Here is a 23,307-nt window from a genome sequence, read left to right on the forward strand (position 1 = left end):
CTTTGTCCTCAATACAAATGTGTTTTAATAAGGTTCCACTAGCTTTTCAAAATCTTTGGTTAAGTAGGAACTGACAGTTATGCTAATAAGCTGGGAACATGAAACAGCTAAAAATGAATTATAATGGTCTCCAGTTTATGTTTATTTTTAAAATGATGGCTCTGAAGAATATTTGGTTGTATTTGCCAGTTATTTTATATCTTACTGCTTCTATCATTCTCTCCTCACCTGGTGTGTTAATTTGGTCATCTGAAATCTTTTCATCTGCCTGTAACATGATAGGCTATTTTTCTGGGATCCATCTGTCTCCTATAAGAGGTGAAACTGCTTTCCAGAAACAGGCTTGAGTTGGCATTACTAATCTTTATAAGCAGAGAAATTCCTTGAATAATTTAATAGCCAAATGGTAGAAGGGGTACTTGGTATGAAAATGAAATTATCTGTCAGCTTTACAAGTCACAATAGGATCTGCTTTTTATACATACAATTTAAATATATTCACCCTAGGTGTTTGTTCTTTTTTATACATGTTTTTCCATTTTCCACCACTTAAAACAATGAGGAAATTTTCTAGATAGAAAATTGGTGTTCCATGTTTTTCTGTTTTAAAAAAATAAAATCTCTACCAGCCAGCCAAAAGAAGGTTCTTTTTTGTTCTCTAAAATAACAGATGCTGCCTTTGACCTTGGTTTTTAAGGGCAAATCTATTCTTGTTTATGTGTCTTGAATTTCTTAGATTTGCCAGTTCAAGGGCAGCAGTTGGGAATGAGTGCTTTTGAAATAACATGAATGAATTAAAAAAAATTTTTTTTAGTCTAGCAGCTGTTGCTAAAGTAACTGTTCTCCCTCCTTCCAGTTCACTGATACCTAAGCCTTTAAAAATTGTTATCATTATTTTGTTTTATTTTCTACTTTTAATTGGAAGGAGTGGAGTTACAGATGTCATAGCCTCTGGGGATCTGGCCTTCCATCTGACACCCCACTTCCTTGTGAAGTCTCATAGGGTTGGAGAAAAACACATTTCATTAACAGGCTTGCATTATTCCTTTATGTTGGAGGAAGGGAACACAGCCAGCTCTGTGCTCAGTTCCAAAAGGAGTAGGAATATTAAAATCAAATATAATTTTTCCCTCTGACATAACCTACAATGATGTTTCCTTGCTTTATCTTTTGGAAAGTTATTGGATGATAGTGACAAAAAGATTTCTAAGAATTGTCAGAACCAAGCAAAATGACTTGACATAAAGTGTATTCTCATGGAAATATTATTTTGTTACAAGACAACTAGTAAATTTGTTATGCCTTAATTGGAACTAACAGATGTGTCTTGAATATCTATGTTTCTTTTGTTATGAATCAACTATTGGAGAAGCAAATTATGATGAGATGATGATGAGATAATGATGAGAAAAGATCATCTCTCTTGATGAGAAAATGTACATTTTTTTGCAACAAAGAATTAAATAGTGACTTTATTCTTTTAAATAGTACTAGATGTCCTTTCCCATTTTTATAGCTTAATGTTTTTAATAGCAAACTTACAGGAAAAATACAGAAGACAGACAATATTAAAAATGTACTTGCATGTGGGACAACTCAGAAAAATATAGTAAAAATGAATGGAATCTATTGTATGATAAAAATGATACAAAGCACCATTTAGTTGCCATCAATATGAAATTTACTTGTTTAAAAAAATAGAAATGCTGGCATTGTCTGGAAATATTTAACAGTTTTATTTATAATTGTTATAAAGTTGAACTGCTGAAAACTTATTCACTGGAACATTTTGACTTCTCAGTAATGCTTTATGCCCCCTCATTTATATTAAAAATTCACACACAAATTAAAATGGAAAACAGCCAAATCTGATTCTTTTCCCTATTTTTCTATTTATAATTATATATTTAAGTATCTTTGACCCCAATAAGGGGAAAATCTAATGGTCAGAACTAACAATAGCAGGAAGAAGAAGGAAAAAATAAATTTTTTTAAAGAATGAAATGTTTCCCATCATAGTGGATTTTTAAGCATGTTCTCCACATATGCAGCATACTATCTGGATGTCTTTTGTCATAATTGTTAACACATTTGGAATGGATAGCACACAGGTTGGTATCTTCAAAAAGGTCAACCAGATCAGCCTCATTTGCTCCTGCAAAGCACCAATAGCTGTGCTCTGGAAGTGCAGATCTCTTTTGAAGTCTTGAGCAATTTCTCTCACTAGATGCTATAAGAGAAGTTTGTGAATCTGAAGTTCAGTGGACTTCTGATAACACCTAATTTCACAGAGTACCAGGCCTGTAGCGATGAGTTTTCTTCACCCCTTGGGTAGAGGGCTCACTTTTGTGAGTGGCTTTTGTACGCGGTTGCTTCGTTGGCACTTTACCACTAGTCGACTTGCAGGCAGTCTGCTTTGACTATCCCAGCCTGCACTTTTTCCCTTTAAGAGGCACTGGTCAAATCTCTTTCTACATAACTTACTTAATTTGAGGAAATAGACAAAATCAGGGTCTTTGTTTCCCTTCATAGATAATTTTATTGAGTATTTACTTTTTTTCTTCTGAATTTAACCTATATAAGTTAGCACAAAGTCAGGATAGCAGTTTACATATTTTTATTAGTTAATTTACAACCAAAAACCAGAACATAGGATGCTCAACTTGAAATTTCATATTAAGCTAAAACCATCAAATTGTTAGTATGTAGTTATAGCGTTGAATGTCTTCTCCACATGCTTTCATAGTTGTATTATTCCTAATCTCTGCATCCCTTCTAAATTAAATAAGGGCTTATATTATACATTTTTTAATTTAAGAAATGGACAGTCGTGGGCCAAAGCAATAATACAGAGAGGAAGGTACTTGGCTTGTATGCTACCAACGTCAGTTTGATCTCCAGCATCCCACTATATTCTCCTGAACACTGTCAAGAGTGATCTCTGAGCATAGAGCCAGGAATAAGCCCTAACTACAGTCAGGGGTGCCCCCACAATGTAACAATGTGATTAAGACACTCTTTTATTTCAGGTAATGATTTTAGAAAAGGTAATTGGAGTATCTCAGTGTAGTTGGTATATACAGTAAGATCATTTCCACCTTTTGGAATTTTAATAAGGCTAAGTGCATTTTAGACATTTCTTAATTTTTTTCTTTTGATCAAAGGATAAAAGTTTTAGGCCCTATGAGGAACTATATTATTTTAAAAAAAAAATAACAATTGAAGATTTATTCTTCTCTTTCTTTGAATATTAACATAGTGAGGTATTTTAGAAGAATAAATCTGGAAGATTGATAGCATCTTCTACTGAGAATAAATAATGTATAAAATAGGAATTAACTTCTAAAAGTTTATTTAGGATTTCTCTAAAACTTTCTGTACTTTAAACAGAACTTAGAATTACTAACAACTAAAATTCTCTATAATTCTAACTAAAATTTTAGAAAAGTTCTACTTGGATTTGACATTTATTTTTTGTTTGTTTGATTTGGGGGCAATACCTGGCAGTGCTCAGTGCCTATGTCTGCATTCAGGAATCACTCCTAATGAGATTCAGACTATTTGGGGTGCTGAGAGTTGAACCTGGGTTGCCCATGTGTAAGGCAAGTGCTCTACCCTCTATATTATCTCTCTGATCCCAGCATAACATTTGGAATACATGTGCTTTTGCATGTTTAGATGACGTTTATATTTTGACTGAGCATTAAGTGAAATAATAAAAAATTATACAGATTGTCATATAAGAATGCAGCACAATAGCTTTCAGTTTCCAAAGACCTTTGGAACTGTTTCACAAGGACACATACAGGCCAACTCATCAAGTATAACATTTTTATCTGGTGTATAGAAAAGATTTCTATAGATAGTTCTAATTCAAATATAGATCTTTTATAATCTATTTAAATTATGAATTCTTTCAGCCCACTGAGTTTTTCTGAATTCCCAGAATAAACAAACACTTTATTTATTATCTCATTTTACTTATTTATGCTACTGGCACAATTTAAACATGTGTGGTGTGTGTGTTCAGGGTCAAAGAAATGTGCTCTAGGTGGCAATGATGAAAGGAAGTTCCATGTCCTATGACACTTCAGAATACATTTCTTGGGCATTTAACTGTGCTAAGTATAGTATTATACTATGGATAACACCTTGACTACCAGCATGAAACAGGGTAAGCACCACTGATCCTTTGGTATCACCTAGTCTAAACAGAAAAAAAAAAGTGCAAATTAGAAGTTCTTTAGTGATTTTCTAGGATTTGTAAGAAAACATGAGTTTTTTCTCTTTTTCATGCCATCTTCATCCTGCTCACTCCCAGGCCTCTCAAATACCCAGTATCACACCTTCCCCTTTGATTAAACAGAGTTTGCTGGCTGGATAGATATCCTTTGAGCTGTTTCTCTTCATTAACATGGCCATATTAAGAACTATTTTGTAAGTGAACCTCTGAGTTCACCTTCTAAGAATGTTTTCATTGTTATCAAAGGCCTTTGGAGACATCAAGATCATAATAAATATCTCTCAAACTGGCAGTTTCAGCCACTGAACAGGCCTCCTTGGATTACTAAGGCATCTCCTTTAGGCCCTACTATAGTAGTGCCTGGGTGCTCTGCAGGTGTCAGTGGTAAGTGGTATTTCAGGGAGAGAGCAACAGATAAGATCTATTAGGCCTTACCCAGAATTTGGGTTCTTTTTTTATAAGTTCAAGGCTTTTTTATTTTTGGTAGAAAAATCCATCTTATTGGGGCTGGAGAGATAAGTATGGAGGTAGCACGTTTGCCTAGCATGCAGAAGGATGATGGTTTGAATCCCGGCATCCCATATGGTCCCCTGTGTCTGCCAGGAGCAATTTCTGAACATAGCGCCAGAAGTAATCCCTGAGCGCTGCTGGGTGTGACCCAAAACAAACAAACAAACAAACAAAAAAAATCCATCTAATTCTCAACCTAAAATTTCAGTTTACTATCCTGAAAAGAGGAGTAAGACCTGTGATATCATCTTATTTAAGTACTTTCAAATATGATCTTTTAATTATACTAAAATATATGTGATCAATTATATAAACTTACATAGTTAGTAAAATAAAGTTAATAATTATGTAATATTTCCATGTATGCATATGTCTTTGATTTTTGGCAGCTAAGTAGATGTTTGTTCAATTTAAAATTCTTGTCGTACTGCAACTGAGCAGAACTTTTGGAACCATACTGAAAGAATCTATTCTAGGCTCTGTTCTAGGATCTGAGCAAAAACCAAGACCACTAATTATGGAAGACTGATTACAACGACAGGGATGGAACAGAACTTCTAGAACTGTTAAAAAATATTTAAAAAAAAAGCTTTCTCCTAGCCTTCGTCCTATGACCTTCCCAAACAACAAGATCTCTAGCTACAGACGCATGATGTCATCATCCACAACGGACCAGAAAGTTCTCTGGCGCCATAAAAAGAACTTGGGGTGTGAAAATGAGCGGAAGAAGAAGAAGGAGGAGGAGGAGGAGGAAGAAGAAGAAGAAGAAGAAGAAGAAGAAGAAGAAGAAGAAGAAGAAGAAGGAGAAGGAGAAGGAGAAGGAGAAGGAGAAGGAGAAGGAGAAGGAGAAGGAGAAGGAGAAGGAGAAGGAGAAGGAGAAGGAGAAGGAGAAGGAGAAGGAGAAGGAGAAGGAGAAGGAGAAGGAGAAGGAGAAGGAGAAGGAGAAGGAGAAGGAGAAGGAGAAGGAGAAGGAGAAGGAGAAGGAGAAGGAGAAGGAGAAGGAGAAGGAAAAGAAGAAGGAGAAGAAGAAGACCTTTTTAAGTAGTAGCTGGTTTTGGTTTGTTATTTTGTTTGTTTCTGGACTGTTTCTGTTTTTTATTTTTGTTTTGTTTTGCTTTTTTGGGGGTGTTGTTCTTTTTTCTTTTTGTACTTTTGTTATTACTGTCCTATTGTTTTTTGTTTTGTTTATTTTGCTTTTCCTTTTTTTTCCTGCTTTCTCCTTCTAAAGGGAAATTTATAACATCTAAACGGGTTTCTCCTAGTTCCTTTTTTCCTTTTTCTTTTTCTCCTTTTGCTTTTGTTTTTGTTTTTGTTTTCTTCTCCCTTATCTTTTCCTATATCTCCAACAGAACTCATTACTGGAATCATCTTGTTCAGCCTCACAATTTGAGGGGGGGGAGGAAATGGATGGTACCAAGATCAGACAGTCGAATGAACATTTAATGGAAATAAAAAATGATCAGACTTGAACACCAAACCCATAGTCAGTGACAACAGAATTGATACCCAATTTACAACAAGCTGTATAAGTAGGGAACAGTTTTACACTAGCATTATGAGGGTAAATGAGGGAGATATGGGATGCATGCTGGGAACAGGGGTGGAGGGAAGACAACACTAGTCAGTAGTGGGAATGCCTCTCATTCATTGTCACTATGTGTTTTAAATATTTATATGAAATAATTGTAATTCACTTTAACCACCATAAAAATTAAAAATAAAATTCTTGTTGTCTAAGAACTATTTCTCAGACAGAATGAGAAAGAGTGAACAAATGCATGAATCACTTTTGTGTATATTTTCTGAACCACTTTGAAGTATGAACTTTGAAGCACAAAGTTCAGTAACATCTTATATGTTCTCTGAAGTACCCAGAGACCTCTGAGAGGTGCCTTTTGCCCCTTTTAATCTCACCTATTTTCTTTAGCTACTCTTGGACCCAGATTATTTAGTCTATTAGTAATTCCTCCCAAAGGCCATTCTTTTTCTGTTTGTTTTCTTTTTGTTTCTTTTTGGGGTCCTGCACCCAGTAGCATTTAGGTATTACTTCTGGCTGAGCACTCAAGAATCACTTCTGGTGAGTGGGTACTAATGTCCATACTGTCCATAGGCCTTTACTCATACTGCTTGGTCAATAGGGGATACATTTTTCTCCTCTTACATTTATAAAATTGAGCTCATCTCACAAAATAAAGTTCAAATGTCTCGTGTTTTTGTTTTTTTTTTTTACCTTTCCCAGCTCTACTTATCAGAATCATTACTTCTTTTCTTACTTGTTTTGGGTTATTGTGTGTTCCATTCTTACCTATATGGACTTCTCTTTGTCATGTTTGTAGCTACTTCATTCAATGTTCTCTTTAGACATTCATTCAGTAATTATTTTTTGGCTCTCTTTAATCTATGCAAGGAAATATGAGTGCAATGGGAAACAATAAAGTATAGTACCTATTTCTGGAATCTTAAAGTCTTCAGGAAGTAAGGATACAATGAAAGCCACTAAGCTAAAACTGAAGCTTTAATGAGGAAGTGTGTGTGTGTGTGTGTGTGTGTGTTGTTCTTTTGATTTTATCACACCAGAGCAAACTCTTGCTTGGTAGACAGTGCACTATTGTAGATCAGATGTGACCATGTAGTGAAGTGTATATTGTCTGTTGTGAATTGACTTGGCAAATCTCAAAATATTTGGCACTCCAAACGATGTGTGTGAATCCTAATCCTTAGTACCAGTTTATATATGTCCATTTGGATCAAGCTCTCTGCAGGCATATCCAAATTAAGATAACTTTATACTCAATTAGAATAGGCCTCAAGGTATATGACTAGTGTCTAGTAAAAAATGAAAATAAGAGCAATGATAGAGGAGTTAGAACACTTGCACACAGCCCCAGCAGCACATATAGTACATGAGGACTAGAAGGAGTGATTCCTGAATGCATAGCTGGAGTAAGCCCTGAGCATGGCCAATTCAAGTTCAAATTAAAAAAATAATAATAAACAAATGAAAAGAAAAGAAGAAAGCACAGGAAAGAATGCCCTGTGAAGGCAAAAGCAGTGACTGAGGTGATGACTTTACAAGGAATCCCAAATAATGGCTTTAACAATTAGAAGCTTCAAACAAGGTATGAAACAGATTCATCCCTAGAAATCCCAGAAGGAACCAACTCTTTTTTGTTTGCTTGATTAATTGATTTTGGTTTGGGAGTCACATATCACAGTGCTCAGTGGTGCCTGGTGGTGCTCATGGACCATTCTGTGCCAAAATGGAGCCTATTTCTGCAGGCCAACTGTGGAATCAAACTGTTAAATTATCTCTCTGGCGCAAAGGAACCAACATCTATGACAACTGGATTTGGGATCTTTAACCTCCAGAAATCAGTATAAACAAATTGCTGTTGTTTTGGGCCACCTAGTGTGTGGTAATTTGTTACAGCAGCCCTGGGAAACCTGTTTAATTCCCCAAGGAAGTGACAACACCACAGTGCAGTAAAATTTGTATTACTGAGTGAATTTAGTTGAATGATTGAATGAATAGAATTTGTGCTTGCTTTCTTTAGTGCTAAAAAACAGGGTGAATTCAGGATAATTTTTCTGTTCCAACTCTCTTGAGAAGAAAAAAAAATGGGAATTCACAATTAACAACATTGTCATTAGTTGAGGAGGCTGAACTGAATTACTTAATTGCCCATGGGGCTCTGTCTTTAGAAATAAAACTGTGCTTATGCCAGTGTGGTTAGTGAAGGGGTATTACAAAGCTGGAATCACTAAACATTGAAATCATAGCAACTCTTCCCCCTTTTTCTATTTCCTGTCCTTAATTCTTTTTTATTTTTTAATTTTCCCTGTCCTTAATTCTTCCCAATTTGTGTTTGTCCATGTATTTTAGAGTGCTGTTTTAAAACAAATTACAATCACATTTTTGTTTTTGTTTTTATTTTTGTTTTTAAGAGCCACACCCAATGGCACTCAGGGGTTACTCCTGGCTCTGCACCCAGAAGTCTTTCCTGGCAGGCTCAGGGAATTATATGGGATGTTGGGGATCAAACTGAGGTCAGTCCTAGGTCTGCCCTGTGCAAGGCAAATGCCCTACTGCTGTGCTATCACTGGGCCCTGCAAAACATTTTTGCAGTTTTTGTTAATGATTTATTAGATTCTCTGTTCTATTCTCAAAACATTTACAGTTGTTTCAATTTTATAGCATTAATTAAAAATTAATGATTGTATACTGGTTTTGTTTATATTTGTTGTTGTTTGCAAAGAGGAAACAAAGGAGCAGATCATTTGTGACAATTGAAAGCTAAGGTAATCAGATAATATGCTATGGTAATCAGGTAATCTAATACCTTATCCTTTCTTCTGTTAGAGGCCACATTTTTTTAAATTTTTTATTTTTAATTATGAGAACAAAGATGCAAAGAAAGAGGACAAGGTAAAGTTACAGTGGAAGGACAATCACCCATTAACAGAATTCTCAGAAATCCCCTTGTTGATATCTGAACTTTGAACTTTCAGCCAAAGAACATTAAGAAAAATAAAACAGAACCCATGTACAATTACTTTGTCCCACAAGTCCCCAGATTGTAATACATAATATTTCTTAGCAGCACACAATCTAAAGCCATAAAACATATGTAACTCCTTAAACATTGAAAGCAAAGTACTTTTTTACATTTCCATGCACATGTATATTAATTTAAGTTAACCTCAGAAGTTTAAGTGGGTTGGTTTTTTTAAGGATTAGAGTCAAAGGAGCACAGTAAAAACGGTGTTATAGTGGCAATTATCGTTTGCATAGGCCCACCAAAATATGAGGGACATGAAAAGGAAAATCTTTAGAGGCCACATTTTATGTCTCCAAATCCTTTGTCACTTGGTCAATTATGATGCTACCTCTATAAATTTTTCATAAATTTATGTCTTAACAAATTTCAGTGTATTTTATTGTATGAAGTTTATTTTGCGTTGACTTTCCAAAGTAGATTATAAGTCCTTGAAGCAAACAGGTAGCCAGAGTCACACAATTGGTGTGCAGGATTCATCTCTAGAAAAATTGATGAGATTAATGAGTAAATAAGTAAATACAATTCTATAGAGTTGAGTTAGAGCAGAAAGTCTCATTTTTTTATTAGAGTTCTACTCATTTTAAAAGACTTAAGACCTAAGACCATATCCCAGAAAGTCTTCCAGACATTCCTAAACAAAGTATAGACACAGGAATGGGAAGGCAGTACCAATGTGGAGAACTTCTAGGTCAATCTTTAGGACCTTATAGATCTACAAGGATCTCTTAAACTTGTTCTCAAAGGATAATTGATCAAAATATTTTTACTCACTTTTTAATATTGCTGCTCAGATATGCCAGCCTATTTAGGGTCATATCTTAATGAGTCAGGCTATATTGGCCATTAGTTAATATAATATAAAGGAATAAGGATAAAGTAGTTTTCTTTTTTTTTTCCTTAAGTGTTTTTGATTTAGACACTGTGATATTATACTCTCTGCTACACAATTGATGTGACCAAAAGAGGTTCTCTTAAATCCAGAAATCTTGTCTGATGCCAAGGTCTACATGTTGCCTTAGAGTTAAGATTAGGTTTAATGAGAACTTCAGCTTCAAAAAGCATAATGGTCCTTGCTTCTGAGATGGAGACTCATTTACTTTATGTTTTTCTATATATCTTATATTTATAAGCATCTCTGACAGGGCATGGTGCATTGAACAGCCAAATCACATCAGTTAGGATATTAATCTGCTTCTCCTTCTTTCATGCTCTCTGCCACCCTCTTACCTCAACACTTCGAAGCAGACACTTCCTGAAAGATGACCTTCCCTTAGTACATTGGTCATGGTCGAGACCAAGTCTTTGAGCAGTTTGTTTAGTTCAATTGTTTAAAGTAAATACAATTTTTTGGACAATTTAATTGGCATTCTTTAGATTAGGGTACAAAAAATTATGGGTCTTGGGTTATAAATATGAAATTTTACGGGGCCAGCGAGGTGGCGCTAGAGGTAAGGTGTCTGCCTTGCAAGCGCTAGCCGTGGTTCAATCCCCCGGCGTCCCATATGATCCCCCCAAGCCAGGGGCAATTTCTGAGCGCTTAGCCAGGAGTAACCCCTGAGCATCAAACGGGTGTGGCCCGAAAAAACAAAAAAAAAATATATGAAATTTTACATATGTGTTTTTCTCATTGAGTAAATCTTGGTACCTTTCTTTCCTCAAGTCACAAGACTGAAGGAAACATGACAATGTATTTATTATTACACAATACATTACTGTCACCCCCAAACTTCCCTTTCCCTTTGTTGTTTCAGTGATGGGGGTTTGATTGTAGAGCTTCCTGGGAGTCACACACCTTTTTTAGAGGGAGCCCTATGTGCAGCCCAAATCTTCAACCACTTTTAGAAGAAATCAGCCAGATGATTTTTTTTTAATACCGCACTTCCCCTGCTTATGCTGGAGCACTCTGTTGAAGAAGGGGGGAATGATATGGACAAAAAGAGAATTGGCAGGGTGAGATTAGGAATATGGCCCTAAAGAAAGAGAATCATGGGTACAAATGTCACAAGGGTGGCATAGGTGGTGCCTGACTAGACATTATCTCAGCATTTTCTTCCCCATTTCAGTGGGTGACCTACTTGAAACATGACAAATGCTCATTCATACTTCTTCATTTAAAAAGTATTAAAGAGGGATTTCAGCCTTTCTCTGAAATCCTTCTGAAGGAGGCCTCTTTCATAATCTGGGAGGTTTTTTTATCTTCTTTTTCTTTCCTTAAACAAAGTTTTTTCTAAATTTGGCCAGTTAAAAAAAACAAATAACTAAAGTGAATATGTTGAAGTTGAAGAAACTTAAATTCTCCTTCAGCTTTAATTTTTTGTGATTTCAGCTTTATCATCATTATTTTTGAAAGCTAAATGTTGAGAAAGATATTCACAATAATAAAAATTTATATAGATAATATAAAGCTTTTCTTAATTAGACAACCTAAAGTCCACAGAAGAAATATGCCTGTAGAATTTATAAACTAACATGCTGTGAAAATCCCTTGAAAACTGATTATTTTGGGGGGAAGCTAAATGTTGGGAATGAATGTCTCAAATAATGAAACTATATATACAAATAATATAAAGATAAATTTTTCAAATTAGAAAACCTAGAGTCCTCAGGGAATACCTGATGTGGAATTCATAAACTAATCTGTAGTGAAAATCTCTTGAGTATGTTCTAAGCATTTAAATTTTTTGCTACTTTCATTTTCAAAACACTGTCTTTGCTAGAGCAAAGCAATCCAACCTGACGTGTTCTCTTTTATTGAATAAGGCATGGTAGGAGCATGCAGTATTCATGTGGAGAAGCTGAGCACACACGTACACATCTTGAAGGTCACAAGTACATTGCATGGCACTATGTGGTCTAAAATCCTCATCCTTATTCACTAATAATTGCCACAAATACCCAAGAAAGTGCCTTCATCCACATTAGGTCCATATCAGGTGTGCTGGGGTTTAAGCACAAACTAGAATCTGGGACTATGTATCTAGTAAAAGCTAAAGAAGTGTTAAGTGTTAAGAACACACAAATGATTTTAATGAATTAGTGAATGAGATTTTGCCATTCCTGTTGGGAAAAAAAAGAGGCAATATACTAAGTTTTAACAAAATAGAGAGAAAACAGTTATATTTACTAGTGATTTTTTAAAAATGGAAAGTTATTGATGACATAAACAAGACCTCAGTTACAAGATTGCTGGCACAAAAAGTAGAAATAATTTCAGTAACTCAATCTTCTGGTCCAATGAAGATACACCAAGAACAGGAGCACCGTAAGGATACACCTTCACATGAGATGTATTAGCAGTTAAAGCCTATTTTCTTGGATCTTGGATTAGCTAACACTTCTTGTAGCTTGTTGTAGTTTGGGTCTCTTAATTCTATTATCATTAACTTTGGGGTGTGTATTTAGGCCTGATCATTTCTATTTTCACTGAATGTTCATAAGACCGTTTTGTCCTGGTACCATCCATATTTTTCTTCTCAATTCATAGGAAGCCATAGAAATGTGAGGCAGAACAAGATAACCATGTTCTATGTTCTGGTTTTTTTTTTTTTTTTTTTTTTTTTTTTTTTTTTTTAAGGAAAGTGGAAGAGATCCCCTCTCTGGAAGCTATAAATGTAAATTTAAAAGAAGAAAAAAAAAAGAAAAGGAAAGGAAAAAGGAGGGCAAGTTTTTTGTTTTTGATTTTTGTTTTGCATAGGCACAGTAAGTGTTGGGGAGAAATTAGAAAGGAAATTACCTTGGCCTAAAAGATACAAGGTATCTTTACCCTTGAAGCATGCTGTCATGAGACTGACTACAGGCTCTGGACATGTTAATTGCCAAACCCCAACGTCTTTTATATGGTGCCAAGAAATGTTTTGCTCAGTCATGTTTCTCAAAGTCAGTCCTCTGTAATTCTAGATCTTGTTTTTTTGTACAAATCCTAGAACAAAGTCTAGGCTAGAGTCTTTCTTTATGGTCCCAGGAAAAGTTTTGCTCGGTGGTGATTGTTGTAGTCAGTCTTCTGTAATTAGTGATCTTGGATTTTGCACAGATCTTAGGATGAAATGTCTTCTGATTTTATCTGCTGTAAATCTTAAGGATACTTATTTGTATGCAATTGCCATTTTTTATCTTGCATTTTTCAGTATTTTATCCCAATCTGTGATTTTCATTATTGTGATAAGTGCTGCTTTGGGATGCTTTTCTTTGGATCTCTTTTACTGTTACTCTTCTGGAATCTAGAATTTGGTTGCATACACTCTTTTATTGGTTTTAATTTTAGTTTGTTCTATTGAAACCATTGTGATTTACAAAGTCCTTTATAGTTGGGTTTCAGGTATATAATGTACCAGGGCAGTCCTATCACCAAGCTAGACAACTCTCTATCATGTCCCCAGATTGTATTCCAGCCACTACTATTTACCCTCAGCCTTCCAGATATGACAGGCCCATCTAAAGTTTAGATTACTAGATGTTGGGTCTTGTAACTCCATTGTTGTTGACTTTGGCTCAGATATATAGTTTTGTCCTTTTCCCCCCTTTATTAATCTCCACCAAAGCAATTAGACCTCTTGGTCCCTTGCTCCCATCCTTTCATATTTGTGTTTCACTCCACTCAGTTTCTTTTATTCTCCTCACTATACTCTTGGACCAAGTGTGTTTGAGAAAATTTTCATTTAGACCATTGCATTCATTCATGCATTTATTCTATGTACTACATATAAGTGATATTCTGTATTTATCCATCTTCTTTTGGCTTATTTCATTTAAAATAATGTATTCCAGTCCATCTTTGTTGCTGCAAATTGCATGATTGCCTCATTCCTTAGAGGAATGCAGTATTTCATTGCATATAAATACCACATCTTCATGATCCACTCATCTGTTGTTGAACATTTAGGTTGATTCCAAATCTTACTATTTTACTGAGTGTCGGAATGAATAGTGGTATGCATACATCCTTTTGGATGAAGGCTGCTTTTCTGTCCTGGGAATAGATACCCAAAAGAGAGATTGCTGTGTGGGAGCACACTTTAGAGTTTACTGAGAATCTTTAATCTTCTTTTCCATAGGGGTTGAACCAGGCAGCATTCCCACCAGCAGTGGATGAGAGTACTTTTTATTTTTTTTTAATAACATCCTGCCAATAGAGATTGTTCCCATAATTTTTAATATGTGCCATCCTCACTGGTGTAAGATAATATCTCATTTTTGTCTTGATTTGGATTTCCCTAATGATAAGTGATAATGAGCAATTTTTTCATATGTCTGTTGACAACTTGGTGGTCTTCCTCAGAGAAGTGTCTGTTCATTTTTCTCCCATTTTATGATGGTGTTTTTAGGTTTTGTGGAGTTAATATTTGTGAGTTTGTCTGTATATCGTAGATATCAAACCTTTATCTGATGTGTTGAGCACAAGATTTTTCTCCCATATTTAGCCCATATTTCTTTTGTCATACAAAACCTTTTTATTTTGATTTAGTTCCATTTATTCAGATTTGATACTATAGCTTTCATTATTGATATCCTATCATCAAATACTTCTCTGAGGTCTAAATCTTGGAGTGTTCTACTATGCTTTCCTCAAACTTATGAATTTGGGGTTAATCTCAATTACTTTAATCCACTTTGAATTTACTTTTGTGCGAGGTTTGAGATATGGATCAATCTTTAATTTCTTATACATAGATATCCAATTGTTCCAACAGAATTTTTTGAAAAAACTGTCTTTATTTCATTTCAAGTTCTTGGCACCTGGTGAAAAATTAATTGATGTATACTTGGGAGCTTGTCACTGGATATTCTATTCTGACACATTGGTCTGAAACTCTGTCTTTGTTCCAATACCATGTTGTTTTGATCACTATGTCTTTGTAGTAGAGTTTCATGTTAGGTAATTAGATGGCTCCTGTTTTTTTTGCTAATCAATATGGATTTGGCCATTCCAGCTTTTTAAAGGTTCCACACAAACTTTATAATTGAATATTCTAAGTCCATGAAGAACGTTTTCTGAATTTGAATAGGGATTATAAGGATTGCATTTAATCTATATAGTATTTTAGGTAAGAAGGCAGAATGCCTGTCTGAGAGACCGGCAGGGTGTTGGGGCAGGGGAGGAAAATTGGGGGACATTGATAATAGGAAGATTGTACTGGTAAAGGGTGGTGTACATTCTAGGACTGAAACCCCATTATGAAAAATTTTGTAAACTCAATGACTAAATAAACAATAAAAATAAAATAAAAAATAATAAAACAAGAAAAAATAAACCCTTAACTTAACCCTAAACCTAACCCTAACATAAACACTAGAACTACCTAACTAGACCTACCCTAATCCTAAACCTAACAATAACATTTACACTAGCCCTAATCTATATTTAACCTTATATAAAAAAGAAAAAGAAAAAAGGAAAAGAGAATGGGGAATGAAAATTATTTTTACAAATTCCATCTCTTTAGGTGCATCTTAAAGTGACACCCAATATATTATCGAGCCAAAAACTCTTAAGTTAATTTCTTAAAGGAAAAGCATTCATTTGCAGGAGGATAATTATTAAACATTATTAAATGGGGAAGAGGAACAGGTCCTACCTTCTTTCTCTCTTGAGAATTATAAGTCATATGGTGACATACTTCTGTTCATGTGCTTTTCTTGTTCTTGAGTATTTCATATTTAAATCGACAGACTAGTGTTCATTTGCTGATTTAGTCATTGCACGTCTCCTGTTATAGAGGAAATTAAAAATAAATAAATAAATAAATAAGAAAAACTTCTTAATCTCATGACCTAAGATGAAGCCCTGTCAGAGAATCTACAATCATTCTTGGGAAGTAGCACAGATAAGTTTCCCTCACACGAAAGCCCATGTTGAAGATTCCCAAGGCTGACATCACCAATATTTGCCTCATCAATCTTTATTCTTGTCAGAGATTCCCATCACCATGAGCACACAGCACAGACTCTGTTTAGAGAGTTTGTTATTTCTAGAAAAACTGAGCCTGGATTTGTTGAGAATTCCAGCTCTAGTGTCTGAACACTGAAAACAAATGTTCTCTCCTGGTTATTTTCTTTCCAGCTTCAGCTTCCTGGAGCTTGATAGATTTATATTAAGCCTCATCTTTTCACTGTTTTATGAAAAATCCACTTAAGTGAAGTATTTAACATGCATCTATCTATCTATCATCTATCATCTACTATCTATCTATAGACATCATCTATCTCCCTACTTACCTATCTCTCTCTGTCTATCTATCTATCTATCTATCTATCTATCTATCTATCTATCTATCTATCTATCTCTCTCTCTATCTATCTATCTATCTATCTATCTATCTATCTATCTATCTATCTATCTATCTATCTATCTATCTATCTATCATCTATCTAACGTAACCCACCTACCTATCTATTTTGGTCTTTGGGTCACACCGGCAGCTGTCAGGGGCTACTCCTGGCTCTGTGCTTCAGAACTCACTCTTGGCAGGCTCAGAGGACCATATGGGATGCTGGGAATCAAACCCAGGTCCATTCTGTGCAAAGCAAACACTGCCACCACTGTGCTATCTTTGCAGACCTCATCTATGTATATATTTTGTTGCTGATGTTTAAAATAAGCCAAAATGTTAAACAGTTCACCATTGATCACTAAAATGGAAAGATGAAAATCTTTTATGCCTGTTTGCCTTAACTTCAGTAACAGGTCATTTTGCACACCCTACAGAGCACAGCTGGTGTCTATAACCTGCCTTCTTATTTTGTATAATACTGCTTTTTATTTTACATTATCTGATCTTTGGCACAACAAGAGCTGTTGGAAGAGTTCCAGATGAATGTCCAAATGAAATATTTTTATTAATGGGTAAAATATACTTCATATCTTTATATGCCTATCTTGAAGACAGGCAAGAGGTTGGAGAGGAGACAAATGTTGGGCACTGGTGGCAGGAAAGTTGCACTGGTGACAAGGAATGTACTTTTTATGACTGAAACCCAACTACAAGCATGTTTGTAATCATGATGCTTAAATGAAAAAATTTAAAAGATAAAATAAAATATAAAAAGTATTAATTTAATCTAATATTTTAAAATGTATTTAGGAAACTAATGATAAATAAATGGACAAAGTATATTTATAATTTATACTGATATCTATCAGATACTTTGATATCTAAAATACATGTTTTCAAAGTGTAAAACAAAAGGACCTATATGAAACTGTTATAATTATTAGTTTAGAAAATTCTACTTGCTCTCATTAGGTCAAATTGAGTCTAGCACGTGGGTGCAATTGAATAGAAATATATGATTAGGCTCAAAGAATATGGAGAAAGAAAGGTTCTCTTCACCTTAAAATTTTTTCCAGGAATAACTGTCTATTTTATTAACACAGTGGTTGAATTATGAAAGGTAAGAGACATTTTGATTGTTCTCAATTTTAGTAGAAATGTTACTTTTGAATTGTTTGATAGCCAAAAACTTAATTTTGTTTTTCTTTAAAAATTGCATGTTGGTTGGTGTTTATACCATCATTTTTTTTATTGAGACCAATGTGAATTACAAGTTTTTCACAGTTATATTTCAGGTTATTAGTGAGTGACAGTAAATTAGAGCTGTTCCCACCACCACCACTGTTGACCTCCCTTCATCATAGTTCACAGCATGCATCCTATACCTCCACCCTTGGCTCCCCACACTGCTAATGTAACAGGTTTCTTTTGTGTATAGCTTGTTATAGTTTGGGTCTTTTGATTCTACTGTCATTGACATTAGTTTGGGTACTTAGAGCTGAACATTTTTTTATTTCCACTTTATGGTCCTGAGACCATTTGCCCCTTTTGTCCCATCATTTTTGCAAAAATAAAGGAATTTTGTTATATTGGTACTAGGTGAAAATGGAGAATCACTTAGTAATAGGAATCTGATCCTGCATTATGTGAACAGAACTATAAAGGATAATTGATAATGATAAAGAAACCAAATGTCTTGAATGAGAGAATAGATAGTTTTAATAGAAATGATAGAAGTTATATTTGAAGAAACAAAAACTTCAACCTCATTGCCATTATTTAACTTGAAAGAAATGATTAATCCTTATGTTGTTCTCTTATTTGTTGGTATGACAAAAATGTGAAATGTCACATACTGCTTGATTTTTTTTTTTTTTTGGTTTTTGGGCCACACCCTGTGACGCTCAGGGGTTACTCCTGGCTATGCGCTCAGAAGTTGCTCCTGGCTTCTTGGGGGACCATATGGGACGCCGGGGGATCGAACCGCGGTCCGTCCTAAGCTAGCGCAGGCAAGGCAGGCACCTTACCTCCAGCGCCACCGCCCGGCCCCACTGCTTGATTTTTAAGTGATATATTGACTTTCTTCTGTGAGTTTCAAGGCATATTATTCAGTACCCTTCAGATTTTGTCACTGCATTGTCATGTCTCTGAACATCTGGAATCCATGCCTGTATTGTTGAAGCCTTCTAGTTTCTTCAAACCTGATGCTAAATCTCTTAAGAGGCTGAGAAAACTAAAAAGATGGGAAATCATTCAATTTACTTGGTTCTTCAAATGAGAAAACTAAATCTTTCTTGAAGTCCCATATTATTCTTTTAACTTTAAAAAATGAGAAACACAAAACCTTCTCAAACTGAGCAACAACAGTTAGTTAAAGTTCATATTTTATTGTCAAACCCAAAGATACCTAATGATACAGCATGCTGACTAGTAAGACCATTACTACATTGACTTTCTGCATTGCACAAATTCAGCTTCACAGAGAAAAATCCAAGCGGGTTTAATCATTATTTATATAGATGGTGAAAACAAGCTCAACATGACATTAGCTCTCTGTTTTCCTACCCACTCCCCAACTAAGCTAGATTTGGGGGTACTTTTGGAAGTGCATTACTTTGCCTGGTAGATCTGTCTTTAGACGGATTCATATACATAGATGTTTGCAACTATATCCTAACAGGAAGGACCCTAAGGTATATAATCTTGAACTTAACTGAAATCACTGAGGAAAGTGACCAAAATGATCTCAGATGTCTCCCTAAGTACTGGGAGAAGATAAAAAAAAACTACTGTATGACAGCTCTTGATATTGCTACTTTCTCCCACTCTATTCCATGTTTTCTGAGCAATTTCAGAGCCCCACATCAAAACTGTAGTGACACCGGGTAAGCTTGGCCTATGCATCCCATGAGTCTACACAGAAGGCTGCTGAAGTACTGCTGTGGTATTTTCCCCCTATGCATTGTCCTTCTAATATCTATGTAGAAGGAAGCTGAAGAATTATGGCATCAGTTTCGCAAAACTGATTATGTATTCTGGAAGGGGTATTTTCAACATTATTTTGCTCAGAATAGCACAGATGTTTTGTAAGAACAAATACCCCATCTTCCAGTGACTAAAAACACGGATTTGTTTCTTATTCTTTGTACTTATCTAAGAGTGTTAGTTCCCACATTGTCATTCAGCATCCCAGGTTGATGGTAACAATTTTATACAGATATAATATCTGTAATTCCTGAACTACTTGGTCACTATGGTATGAGAAGACTTATCCAGAAGAGCAGTACAACTCTTAAAACCTTTATCCTAAAAGTAATGCAAGTCACTTCTGCCCACAGCTTATTGGTCAGAAATATCATATGATGCAACAGTGGTAAGGGGACTGAGAAAAGTGGGAAATATGTGAAATAATTGAATGGGCAAATTGCCTTTGTCATAAGCATATGTTTACCAGAAGTCAACTACAAATTACACTTAGTGCTTTAATGGGGAGGTATTGAATAACAAATTCCATGTGCTTTTTATTTCATAAAGGACACTTGTAATAGTTATCCTTAGAGGGAGAGTCAAAAGTTTAGAAGGGATTTGCCCAAGGCAAAGACAGTGAATGGTGATGTTTATATTTGGTTCATGTGAATTTCTTGGATGGAAACTAATATATACTTTTGTCTGTATTGGTTTTGGTCAAAGCTGAGATTATTTTGCATTGGTTTGTATGAATGGAAGTCATATGGTAGACGAGCTTCCCTTCCAAATCACCTAAATTTCTGTGTTACTCTGGAACCAATTCACAATCACTTTTTGACCTATGTAGAGTAAGGAGCTAAATCCCTCTACAGTTGGAGAGAAGGAAAGAATATCAGTATTACAAGTGCAGACCATTTTACTCTCCATGTAAGTCTAAGTAGAGATTTAATTGCTGCTTTTTAGAAGTGTAAAATAAAGGAATGCAATAATTAGAATTGTCATTCTATGCTTTCTCAGATGCTGATATCAACTGGTTTAAATAAATATGTTTTAAGCATTCGTGATAATTAAAATCTTAACAAAAAGTTCAATCTGACCAGTTTCTCACTTAAAATAATTTAGGGGAGCATATCTGGATTGCTAGCTGATAAAAATAGAAAAAATTTAAATTATACGTGGGGTTATTAGTTGGGATACAATTAAAATTTGATAATGTGGGGAAAGTGTTTTAAGCAACTTGACCCTTTTTGTTCTATATAAATTCTATCGCATGCAGCCTTGGCAGGGATGCCAGCAAGCCAGTTATATTAATATGACTTGGGGGAACCAGAGGTATAAGGGTCCTACAAAGATAGTATAGTGGGCAGATTAACTATGCTGTATGCAGCCTACCTGGATTCAATCCTTGTCACCCCATATGGTCTTCCAAGCCTACCAGGAGAGATCCTTGAACAAAGAGCCAGGGTTAAACTCTGAGCATCCCTGGGTGTGGCCCAAAAAACAGAAAGGAAAAAAAAGAACTCCAACAGAAAGCTGACACCCCACCCCTTCTTGCTTTAATTATACACTGAGGTGAGGGTGAAAATGAAAAGTACATATTCAGCTCAGCTTATTACCTCATTCGGATCAGCCCTCTGCAGGCATGGCATCTGTGTTTTGATTTCTTCAAAAGCTGAAGAGTCAAAAGTTGTGTTGGTGCCTGAAATGGAAGGCAATCTATTCTTTCTCTTCGTGTCTTCTCCTCCTCCCGCCTCCAATTTCTTCTCTTTTTGGAAAGGGGAGGTCTTGAGGAGCTGAAATTTTAGAGCTAGCATTGAGAATGATTCTAAATTATAGCTGTGGCCGGAAACCTAGGATCTTCACTGGCCTGTGAGAGGGAAGGACTACAGAGAAATGCATTTGAAAAAAATGGATCCCCTACTAGGTTTAAATAAGCTGGTGTGGTAGAATCAAAGAAAAAACAACAGGGAAGTTCTTGTGTTGTCAGTAACTTTTGGAGAACATTCACAAAACAAAAAGTAAGCCTGGAAGATTTTGTGTTGTAAGTGATTTTGTGGTGTCCCATGCAAGGTAAGTGCACCAAACCACATTTCTGAACATACTTAAAAGAAAGTGTTCAGCAAAATAAGGAGAAAATTCCTTATAAGCATAGTATTATTTTCTGTACCTAAAATAGTGGAAATGCCTGATGAAACAACCTGGAAGATTGCTTATGTGACTAGATAAATATAATGTTCTTTAAGAATGATCAGCATTTCAAACAAGCATGAAAGTAGATAGAATAAATTAACTTATACTGTGTCATCCTAATGATTTATCATATTTTACCTTATTTTTTAGCTTTCTTTATTCTTTATTGAGTGATAAAGCTCTCCAAAAATTAGCCGTGTGCACCAGCCCTGAGCATTACCTTATTTTTTTTATGCTTTGTTGCCATCCTTTGTTTTTTGGTGGGAGAATTTGTAAACAAATCCTAAAGTTCTGTGAATGACTTATTCTAGATCTTTTAACTACTACACAGTGAATGAGAAGCTTAAATGAAATACTCTGCGCTCTGACTCCAGAACCTGTCTTCTCTGTAGAAGTAGATAAGGCCGATAAGAGGACCCCTTAGATGAAGTTAGCATTAAAGTCATGGTGGCTAATAATTAAGCCAATATTTTTGAGAATCTCCATGCTATCTAATGCTCCACATATATTTTTAAAGAGATATAGAGGAAGATGGATGGAGTATTTGTATGCAAGTCTTTTTCTCAGGTATGGCTTTTCTCCTGAAATGTATTTCTAGAAGTTCATATTTGACCCACACTCACAAGAGTTCATAAATTTGCAATTGTTAGGGTCAAAAATCCCTCATATCTGAAGAAGGCTTGACTTCATGGGTGACTTCATCTGTGTTCTGACAAAGTATGGACCTGACTCTATAATTATGGCATTTTTGAAATGAGCAGAGTTTTGACATTTTCTGCTCATGATTGTTTAAAAATATACTGTTTTAAAGGACTACATAGAACACAATTTACATGATTGCTAATTTTCTATGATGCCAAATCAATCATTTGAATTCAATTCGGTTATAATTACTGAACTGATGTGGAAACTTAGACCCCTTTTGATATTTAGAAAGCATAGAGGACCTAAGAAGGGCTTTTAAAGTTAAATTTAAAAACTAATTTAAAAATGTCATCCTTTTAAATTTTGTGTTAGGGTGTCACCAAATAAGAACCAGCTAGATGCCCAAGAAGTGTGATTGGATGTTTTTTGGAGGTTGGTGGATACCACGGATGGGCTTCCTGTCTTGGTCCCTGATCATCCATGCAGAAACTGCAGTAGTTGAGTTTTGGTAGGACTATCTGGAAACAGCATTGTAGGCTCCTAGAAGTCACCTCATAAAATGTCCTTAATTTCCCTAGAGGAAAGGTAGTAGAGCTTTCAATTAGCATTTACACTGGTTACATTATCAGGTTAGCTAATTGGACTCCTTAAAAGCCAGGTCCTTTTGAAGAGGCTTGGATGCTGAATTAGTACAGTGTGATAAAAAACAAAACAAAACAAAACAACAACAACAACAACTACTTGATAGAATGGACAGGGAAGGGGAAGAAGCCTTGAGAAGCTGAGAGATAGAATATGCATCCCTGGCTCCTATGTGGGAAGAGTTTTACTGAAATCAGTAGTATAATCCAAAGACCGTCTACTGTCAACATATATTTCTTGAGCAAGACATATGAACAAGAAGATGTGATGATAATATCCAGAG

The 23,307-nt window shown here is 35.3% G+C and overlaps 1 protein-coding gene and 1 pseudogene across 4 annotated transcripts in view; one reads left to right on the plus strand and one right to left on the minus strand.

Moving 5' to 3' along the window:
- Positions 1-23,307, plus strand: part of TNIK (TRAF2 and NCK interacting kinase) — a 420,827-nt gene that overhangs the window by 145,534 nt on the left and 251,986 nt on the right. The gene's annotated exons all lie outside the window — the stretch shown is intronic.
- LOC126010889 (histone H3.3C-like) lies at positions 2,027-10,598 on the minus strand (annotated as a pseudogene).

This window comes from Suncus etruscus, chromosome 6 (genome assembly GCF_024139225.1).
Source record: "Suncus etruscus isolate mSunEtr1 chromosome 6, mSunEtr1.pri.cur, whole genome shotgun sequence".
In the NCBI taxonomy this organism is placed as follows: Eukaryota; Metazoa; Chordata; class Mammalia; order Eulipotyphla; family Soricidae; genus Suncus; species Suncus etruscus.